Source organism: Eptesicus fuscus, chromosome 10 (genome assembly GCF_027574615.1).
Source record: "Eptesicus fuscus isolate TK198812 chromosome 10, DD_ASM_mEF_20220401, whole genome shotgun sequence".
Classification (NCBI taxonomy): Eukaryota; Metazoa; Chordata; class Mammalia; order Chiroptera; family Vespertilionidae; genus Eptesicus; species Eptesicus fuscus.
In genome coordinates this window covers 59122381-59132470 of record NC_072482.1, presented here as the reverse complement: position 1 = coordinate 59132470, position 10090 = coordinate 59122381, and positions in this window count along the sequence as shown.

Below are 10090 nucleotides of genomic sequence, written 5' to 3'. Positions count from 1 at the left end.
GCCCCCCGCCCGGGCAGCCGGCGCGGGCCCACGTGGAGCAGCGCGGCACCCGCTGAGCGCGCCGGGCTCCCGGGTCCCTGGAGTGCGCGCCCCAGCTCCCCGCCGCGGCCGTTCACGCCCGAGCGCCGCCGCCGGTCCCGCGTGTGCCCCGCTGAGGGGGAGGGGCGGGCCAAGGGTGGGGGCGGAGGGGTTGTGGTTCTAATGCGGCGGGGGCTCCTGTGTCCTTGTGCGGAAATGACACACGGAGTCCCGTCACGTCACGCGAGAGCGCAGCGCACGGACACACACAAAGAGGGGAAAATACACGGCGCCCGCTCGCCGCCCCCAGCAACTCCCCGGGCCGCCCCGGCCAGGCCCTCCGCGCGCGTCCCCCGCTACCCGGACCGGCGCTACCCCGCACCCCACGTGGCGCCAAACTCGGCGCGGACCCGCTCTGCAAAGTACAGAACTCGCGTCCCAGGTAAGTGCGGGGCGGATCAAGCTGGCTGCGCGGCGGCGGCGGCTCGGGGCAGACGGACGGGAGAGTGGCTGCAACATCCATGCCGGGGTGGGGGCGGGAGCAGGGGAGGGGACGCGAAGGGGGGCTGCCCCGAGCGCGCCCGGCGGCAGGAGCGCCCACCCCCCGTGCAGGGCCGCGCTGCCGAGCGAGCACCCGGCGCCCACGGGCTCGCCGCGCCCATTGTGCCGCGCACCCCTTTGTGCCGCTCGGAACGCGGCGGCTCCATGGCGTCCCCGGGAGCACGCGCGCCGCGCGGGGGCGGGGGGGGACGCGGAGTGGAATGGTCCGCACTGCCGTCGCTGCCCGCCCCACTCGCGCCGCGCGCCGGCCCCGCACCCCTGCCTGGCGCCGCGATGGAGCGGCCGGGGCCGCCGGAAGGCTCTGCGGAGCCCGTGGGGGCTCGGTGCTCGCGTACGGCCGGGCTGCTGCGGGGGACGGTTCGGCGTGAAAAAGGGGGTGTCTGAGCGGAGCAGGGGGCGGGGACTGGAGGGAGATGCCGAGCGGGGAGCGGGAGGCCAGAGGAGCCGCCGCTCGGGGGGGAGGCTGCCACCGGAGTCTGCAAATGGAGTGAGGCCGGCCCGCGGCGGCGGCGGCGGCGGCCGGGAGCGGACGGATACAGGCCCCGCCGCCAGGGGGCGCAGCGCTCCCTCCCCGTCTCCCACGGCGCGGTTCGCGGTTCCCGCTGCCCGGGAGCTGGAGGCGGGCCCGGCGCCCTGGGTGTGCACCCCGGCTGGCGCGAGGCCTTCGTGGCCGGCCGCGGACTGCAGCCTGGGGCGCCCGCCGCAGCTCCTGACCTTCCCCCTTTTCCTCTTGCAAACGTGATTACCCACGCAGACTTTGCCCTCGCCTTGTTGGTGAGTTGTGCAGAAGCCCTGTAAGGACCTGTGTGCCGAGACGTATAATTTTTTCCAAGGTGTTTTTACAAAGGTAAAAGAGGGATTGCTCAGGTGGCCCATCTGGAAGAATTTTGTGCGCCGAGGCTAACCAGGCAAGGGTGCGTGGAGTAGTGCTAAGCACTTCAGAGTCGGAAATGTTCAGCTTCACCTTTTTAAAGTAACTTTGGGATGTTTAACGGGCCACGGGGAGGGGGCAACGCGTTTGGTAGCAGAAAGCTAAGGCTGCAGGAAATTGAGGCAAGGAACTGAGCTCTGGGGCTGGCTTCTGTATATAAACAAGAAGGATGGAGGAGGTTCTTATGCTATCCGCTCCCCAGCCCCACCCCTTTTTGTTTTTTTCAAAAACCATTCCTGGTTTGTGGCTTTGTATCACCATACAGGACCCTGTCAGTTCCCGCACCCTCAATAATGAGATTTGCCCAAGACTTCGTATTTTCTTAAGAGTTTTCCATCCCTAGCCACTAACGCAGAGTTTGATAGGTGCTCAGTAAACATTTGCTAAATGAATGGAGAGCCGAAAGGTGGGTTCTGTGCAGCCTGTTCTTGCTGCTGGGTTAGCCTGTCTGTGCATGGTCCTTAAAATGTAATTCACGGAGCCTTTACAGTTTGTCACATGAAAACTCCTGCCATTGAACACGGGTTTTACCAGAGACCCCATTTCCTTGTTGAAGTAATTTAAAAGAAAAGTTTTGTCTCCCCCACCACCACCGCTACCACTAAAGCACCAGTAACAGTAAAAGAGACCAGTTAGGACCTAGCAGACAAGATAGTCAGCATCCCAATCTGTTGAAGTGTATTACGTTTGACACATTTAATTCACACCTTCCCTTTTGGTCCCTTCTAAGTTCCCAAGCATCCCTTATGTGAGCAAAGGAGGAGCCGAATGTCTAATAATTAGGAAGAGAAAATTTGGAATCAATCCTGACTAGGTGAAAATGTCCTGCAGAAATGTCTCATCTACCACTTTTTTAAAATATTTTTTTATTGACTTCAGAGAGGAAGGGAGAGCGAGAGAAACATCAATGGTGAGAGAGAATCATTGACTGGCTGCCTCCTGCTCGCCCCCCACTGGGGATCAGAGCCCACAACCCAGGCATGTGCCCTTGACTAAAATCGAACCCAGGACCTTTCAGTCTGCAGGCCAACACTGTCCACTGAGCCAAACTGGCAAGGGCTCGTCTCCCACTTTTTAGAGCTCTCTAGAAAGCCCCTGAAGCACTGAGGAAAGAAACAACATGCATCTCAAATTTTATAATGTAGAAACATGGAGGTTGCTGTCAACCAGCAAAAACAATTTGGTGTTAGTGAGTGGGAGGCTGGGGTGCAGTGTTTTGTTTCTGGCACTTAGTTTTGATGGCAAGTGGAGAATTATGGTTGCTACTCTTAATAGTCATTGTGCCATTATTGACTCAAGTAAGTTTGGAGGAATTATTTGTGGAATTAATCTTTGGGGTGATGGGACTTTTTTGTATCCTCCTCTCATTGGTGGTTACAGGGAGATATTATACATCTGCCTTTTCATAGAACAGTACACCTTCCCTCCAGAGAGTAAATTTTACTGTATGATAATTTTTTAACAATAAAATTTAAAGTCACATAAAACACACATGCCAAAAACATGGATATTTGAGTGTGTTTTGTGTGCATCACCTTGCTTTTGCCTCCCCCTCCAGATTAGACACTTCTTTCCCCGCCTTCTGGTGTTCCAGTATCTCCCGCAACATTGTGGTTTCCGCCCAGAGAGAGCTCCTGTGGTTCTGGGCCCAGCGGCCACACATGACCTGCCCTTGCCACGCTGAGATCTCTCCATATGGGCAGCCGGCCTTCGGCGTGTCAGACACTTGGAGTGTCGGGTTATGTTCGTCCCTGAATGACCAGGCTGTTGTCTCAGAGCTGAGTTTTTCTCCGCAGCTCACCTGGCACAGTACCTTGCCTCCATTTTTAATCCAACTTGCAGCCCTCTTCGTGTTTTGTTTTCTACCAATGACCTCTTTTCCTCTCTCCTGTCTGATCTTCAGTTATCCCTGGACAGTGAAACAGTGGCCTCCGTCTCTACAAAGGCATTGGTTGCTCGCTTGAACAAATCCCTTAGTGGTCTTGAGTGGAGGTTTGGGGGTCGGGTGGGGGGTTAGTTTACACCAGATTTTGCCCCAACTCTAATTAGCTCGTGTGGTCATAAGATAACATACGGAAAAGTGGGAAGTACAGAGGAAATTCAGCTTATACCTCCCAGGAAAATTAGTCATCGTTGTCCAGTCAGTCACATGGGTGGCTGCTGGGATGTGCTGGCTCCCCTTTCCTCCTTATGCCAAGGTTAAACGTATAAGCAGCGTCTTATGCCTCCTACCATTGACCCCGAGAGCAGTTGCCCTTCCTCTTGCTGAGGAAGACGTCACGTTTCGTCCCATTCAGAACACTCAGTGTCGCAAGGGCAAGAGGCTGAGAGTCGCAGGCAAGCAGGGTTGTGTGTGTGTGCTTCGCTGCGTGCTGAGAGATGAGTCTGTGCTCTGACTGAATAAGGAAGGCACTGACAATTACAGCTTTAGAACAACTCGGGACAGAATTGCCCTGGTTTTGTGAGGACTGGTATTTTTCAAACGGCGTGTGCAGATGTGTCCAAAAATAAAAACAAATTGCAAACATGTCGTGCAAGTCCCGTGGGCAGGATGCCACTGTCGTGAGGGCTGGGTTCTGAGAGACCCGGGGCTCCCAGCCGGTCCTGTAAACCCGGAGACGGGCCCGCAGGAGAGCGTGGCATGGGAACATTCTTCCCGTCCTTAGGGAGGCCATTTGATTGGACTCCACCCCCTTCCAGTTTCTTTCATTTCAAAGACAAGTTATAGTAACCTTTTCAAAGGCTTGAAGTCACTTAATTTTGCAGTTTTAAAAAAGCAGTCACTATTACGATGCACTTGACACATCTTTTCGAAAAGGCTTTATAATAGATACCCTGTACGAGGTGCTCCACGCCAGGCACTTTCCCCGTTGTAGTTTTCACTTACACTAGGGGCGGTGGTGTGATCAGCTCCACTTTACAGAAGAAAGAACCAAGGTTTGGGTGGGTAAGCTACCTGCCCAGTGTTAGAAACCAAACATAGGAGGAGCCAGGGTATTAACCTAATTATGGCCGACCCTAAAGGGTAGTAGGGGTTCCTGCTTTTGAGATCAGCAGCACCAGTCCCCGCCTTGGTGGTCTGAGGGCCCGTGTGGCCGGTGGGCTGGCTCCTGCCTCTGAGCCCAGCCTCCAGATGGGTGCTCAGCAGGAAGGGACGGTCATGCCCCATCGGGTCCCAGCTCTTCTGGGAAGACGGGGATGAGACCATCAGCACGGTGTGCACCCCACTCCTTCCCCTCTCCTCCACCTCAAGTGAGACGTCGATTGCTGGCCCCCCGGTTCTCCATCTGCAACAAAAGAGGGCTCTGGTGAGGATGACGTGGCTAACATGTGAAACACTTAGACCGTGGAGCCGGCGCTACGTGAATGTCAGCTGCTGTCCTCCTGTGCTGTTTCATTTTTAAACATCAGTCTGACCTGCAGGAGGGAGGTGTCAGGAAGGCAGATCATATGGTGTGACAGTTGAGAAGAGGATGAAGGACTGGTGGGTTTAGTTAGGTCTTAGTAAAACTTTCTGAATCTTCGGATGTGTTTTATTAATAACGCCTGTCAAATGGTTTGAGCCTCCTCTCTCTGCCGTGCCTTTTGGATGTGGCAGAGCTGCACAGCCCCCCGCCCCCCTGGGTTCCGGTCACATTCCCCTCCTGGGGCGCACATTCTCCAGGAGACCGTCTGCAGGGGTGAGAGCTTGCTTCACTTTACAGCTGGAAACCTGACGGGAGGTGAGGAGGGCCTGCCCTGCGTGATGCCTGAGGCCAGGGCCGCGGGGCAGGGGCCGCTGTTCCCAGACCTGCACTCAGCCCAGTGGCGAGTTCTGCGTTCCGGGGACGTTTCTGGTTTAGTGGAGCAGGATCCTGAGTCAGCTGGCTGGGATTTGAACCTCGGGCTTTCAGGAAGCCCAAGTACTTCCCATTTCTGGGCCTGCTGCTTATCCTGTGTGACACTGGCCGGCCACAAGCCTCTGGCGCCTCTGATGAGCCTCGTGCTGCTCTCACCAGAGGCCTGGTCTGGCCGATCACTCAGGTCTGGCCGATCACTCAGGTCTGGCCAGTTCTCTTAAAAGAACTTGGTAGAGGGGCACCACTGCCCTGTGGGCAGTGCTAGAGAACGTTTTCCTTTGGAAACCTGTGGGACATTGAGGGATGAGCACAGTGATCCTTTGCCTTTGCCAAGGACTCGCCACACCAGGTGTCCCCTGCTCATGTTGCCGTGGTCTTGCATCCAGCTCTTAACAAGGAGAATTTCCCAAGTCAGATTCTTGTGTGACTATTACCCACTTTTTAAAAAATATATATATATTATTAATTTTTTTTACAGAGAGGAAGGGAGAGGGATAGAGAGTCAGAAACATCGGTGAGAGAGAAACATCGATCAGCTGCCTCCTGCACACTCCCCACTGGGGATGTGCCTGCAACCAAGGTACATGCCCTTGACCGGAATTGAACCTGGGACCCTTCAGTCCACAGGCCGACGCTCTATCCACTGAGCCAAACCGGCTAGGGCCTTATTACCCACTTTTAACCAGTGACCTCCCTACACTCCTTCCTTTTTCTGTGGCCCGGCCACTTCTCAGCTCCCTAGGCCTCCTCACCTTCTCTCTGTCCCCCCTGCTGCCCGCTGCTCCACCCTGAAGCCAGGGCCCCTAGAGCAAGCCTCCGATTGCCCAGTTGGGCCCAGCGTTCAGGTGTCAAGGAAGGAGGGGCTCAGAACATCTCCCAGGGTGCTCACACGCAAGCGAACCCGGAAGGAAGGACCACATGTAACCGTTGTCCACCATCCAGAGTGCAGACACCCAGCAGGGTAGCATCAGCCCGGTGACTCACCCAGCTGCTCTCAGTCCATTCGCTTCCCCAGCAGCCACACGCCCTCCTAGTGACCTGGCTCTCAGCCCTCAGCTCGGACCCCTCCTTCAGAAGACTCGGTCCCGGTTTATTTTTCCTTCCTCCTGTGAATTTGGCTCATTTTGGTAAATACTTAAAGGATCAGGCAAATGCACTGATAGAGCCTGATAGTGGATAGAGTGCATCCACCAGGCAACGATGAAGCTGATCCCTGCCCCTTCTTATTTGCTCCTGGGTTTGTGGCTGAGACTTTTCCCACGTCCCCCCTCCCCATACTGAGGAGCTTCCTGTGATTCAGAGGCCATGATTCAGGGACAGTTACGAAATGAAAGGTCTTCACCAGTTGGGCAGTTGTTGAAATGTAATGATTTGACTTTACATTCTTAGCTTCTTTCTATGTGTGAACATAACTTAGACTATGACCTCCCTAGTAAGGGTTACTACTTTTTTCATTTAAAAATGTATTCTTTGTTCTCAAAGAATTGCATGCTCACTGCAAAATATCAGGAAAGTCGAGGAAAACATAAAGAGGAAAAAAAACAAACTATCCATAATCCTCCTAATTGGAAGTAATTACCGTTTTGGCATATTTGCTTCCGGCTGCTTTATGGCATTTTTAATTATGTAGTTGAGATATCCCCAGTGCACTGGGAAGGATGTTGTCATTGACTGGCTAGCCCTGTGTTGATCAATTGATTTTGAAGCTTTTTACACATTGAATGCTTGGCTCTTGCTGTCAGCAGAGGTTGAGGCCACGTGTTGAGAAAATGTGTGGAAGTTGACTTCCTAACTTGGTGTGATGGTCTTGGTCCAGGTCACATTCCACTGTTGGCCCTTCCATTTTCTCTGCAGCTTTTTGTGGAACTTACCGGTAATGAATTACGGCTAGCGGTTTTGCAGGGCGTCCTCTGCACGAGGAGTGGTCTACCCCGAGAGTCCCTGGCTGTGCCTGACCTAAGACCAACTGTGAAGGAAGAGACCTACTGGCCCCGGGCTCTGTGATTACCCCTTCTAGTCTTTGCTCATCGTGATGACCACATATCGTCATTGTCGAGTGTGTGAGGCTCTGTGAGAGAGATCAACCAGAGGACTTGTGTGTATGCATATGAGCCTTTGGAGATCAACCAAAGGACTTGTGTGTATGCATATGAGCCTTTGGAGATCAACCAAAGGACTTGTGTGTATGCATATGAGCCTTTGGAGATCAACCAAAGGACTTGTGTGTATGCATATGAGCCTTTGGAGATCAACCAAAGGACTTGTGTGTATGCATATGAGCCTAACCAGTGGTCACGGACAACAGGGGGGTGGGGGCATGCATGGGGAGGGGTTTGGGATGGGAATGGGGGGATGAGGACAAATGTGTGATACCTTAATCAATAAAGAAATTTAAAAAAAAAGAAAGACTTGCTTTGGGGTCTATATACACTGAAAGTGATGAGGAAGATCAAGATGTGCCCATTTGAACACTGACAAAAGTTATTTTCAAAGTAGGCCTTTCCGCCCTGGAATTTTCTTGGATTAACATCTCTCCCCCGCAAAGGAAAAGCGTCTCGTAGGTGTAAGTAAAAGTTTAAAATTAGCTGTATCTGAAGCACAGAATGAATTGTAAGCATACAGTATGCTTACAGAGAGGAAGGGAGAGGGATAGATAGAAACATCGATCAGCTGCCTCCTGCACACTGCCTCCTGCACACTCCCCACTGGGGATGTGCCTGCAACCAAGGTACATGCCCTTCAAACCTGGGACCCTTCAGAGGTCTCTATCCCTCTCCCTTCCTCTCTGTAAGCATACTGTCACCTGCACACCCTGGACGCAGCCTGTTACAGAAACCCTAATGTAGTCTCTTCTGACCTTGGGGTTCTGGCTGCTCTTTCCTTCCTGGTGGTTACTCATCCCCCTCGGACAGAAGTTCCCAGAGGTCCCCTTCATCCTCCAGGTCCTCCCATGTGTTGGTTGTGGTCCCTTGGATAAGGAGTACATTTGGTGGATTCCCTGCGCAGAGGACAGCGCCCCACTGCCACCAACAGCTCCCGTCACACAGTGGGGCATGTGGCCACCGAAGGCCAGGGTAGGGAGACAAACGGCCATTCCTGACAGTGATCTGGAGCATGTTTCTAACCTCTCTGAGCCCCGAGTCCCACGCCCGTAAAACAGGATGGCCTCTGAGGTCCCTTTGGCTCCAAAACGGTGCCTATTGCCCTAGCCGGTTTGGCTCAGTGGATAGAGCATCGGCCTGCAGACCAAAGGGTCCCGGGTTCCATTCCATCGGGGGCACGTACCTTGGTTGCAGGCTCCTCCCTGGCCAGGGTCCTGGTCAGGGCGTGTGCAGGAGGCAGCCAGTCGATGTGTTGCTCTCACATTGACGTTTCTCTCAGTCTTTCCCTCTCTCTTCCACGCTCTAAAAGATCCTCGGGTGAGGATTCAAACAAACACATAAAACTGCCTGTTTCCTCACCTGTGAAATGAGGCCAGCGGGCTTCTTCCTCATAGGATTGTTAGGTTAGGTTGACTGAAGCTCTTAGCAGGGCACCTCCCACACCGTGTAGGAGGCAGTGTGGGGAGCAGTGGCACCGCAGGGTGGCACAGTGGGGTTGCTGTCTTCCAGGACTTGTCCAGGTGCCTGGGACGACCCTCTGCTCCCAGAGACCCTGTTGGACACCTGCAGTGGTGCCCTCGGCATTGCCTGTAGCCGGGGGTTTCCTCCCCGGAAGCCTGTTAATTTGCCTGTTACATGTTTTCAGCCCTTCGCTCTCTTCCCAAAGAAACGACTCCAAATCCCTGTCTCAAAATTTGCCTCTGGGGGAACGCAAACTAAAAAAAGAAATAAAATTTCCATGATACATTAAGTGAAAAAAGCAAGGAATGAGGATCCTAAACCTTTTATTCTCAGGATTCCTTTATACTCTTAAAAATTGTTGAGGACCCCAAAGATCTTTCCTTTATGAGGATGATAGCTGTCAAATTTTAATGTGTTAGAAATTAAAACAAAAATACTTAAATATGAATTCATTTTAAAATTTACCATAATAAATTCATTGTAAGTTAATATAAAAAATATTTTTAGGGAAAACAACTATTTTCCCAAAGAAACAATCTTTGTGATACCATAACAAAAATGGTATCACTTACATTTTTGCAAATCTCTTTAATATCTGACTTACTAGAAGACAGCCACATTTTCAGATCTGCCTCTGTATTCAATCTTCTGCAATTCAGTCTTCTGCAAACTGACACATCATGTAGCCTCAGGAAAACTCTCCTGTGAACCTATGTGAGGAAAGGGGCAATAACATCTCAGGGTTACGAAAATAGTTTTGATCACCTGGACCCCCCTGACAGGGTCTTGGATGTACTGATGAACGTGCTCTCCAAAAAGAAAAAGAAAATGCCCTGGTAGTAAAAGTGTCCATTTCCATGGTGTAAATTCTCCCACTGTGGCCGATTTCAAGCTACCAGCTTGACCCCACTCACAGTGGAGTTGGGGATGAGAGGGTCTGGACAAGCCTGTGTAGGCCAGCTGCAGGGAGCCACTGTGTACGAAGCACACGTATAGAGCCGCTGACGGAACGTCTCTGGTAGGGCCCCCAAGGGAAGGAGCACGGTTGCTTCCGAGAGAGTAACCCAGTGCCTGGAGGACTGGACTTTTTAACCAACTCTTCTTTTATAGCTTTTGGATTTTGTTTCACGTGCATGTATTACCTAGTCCAAAAAAAAAAAAAGATTTTAAGGGTCTTC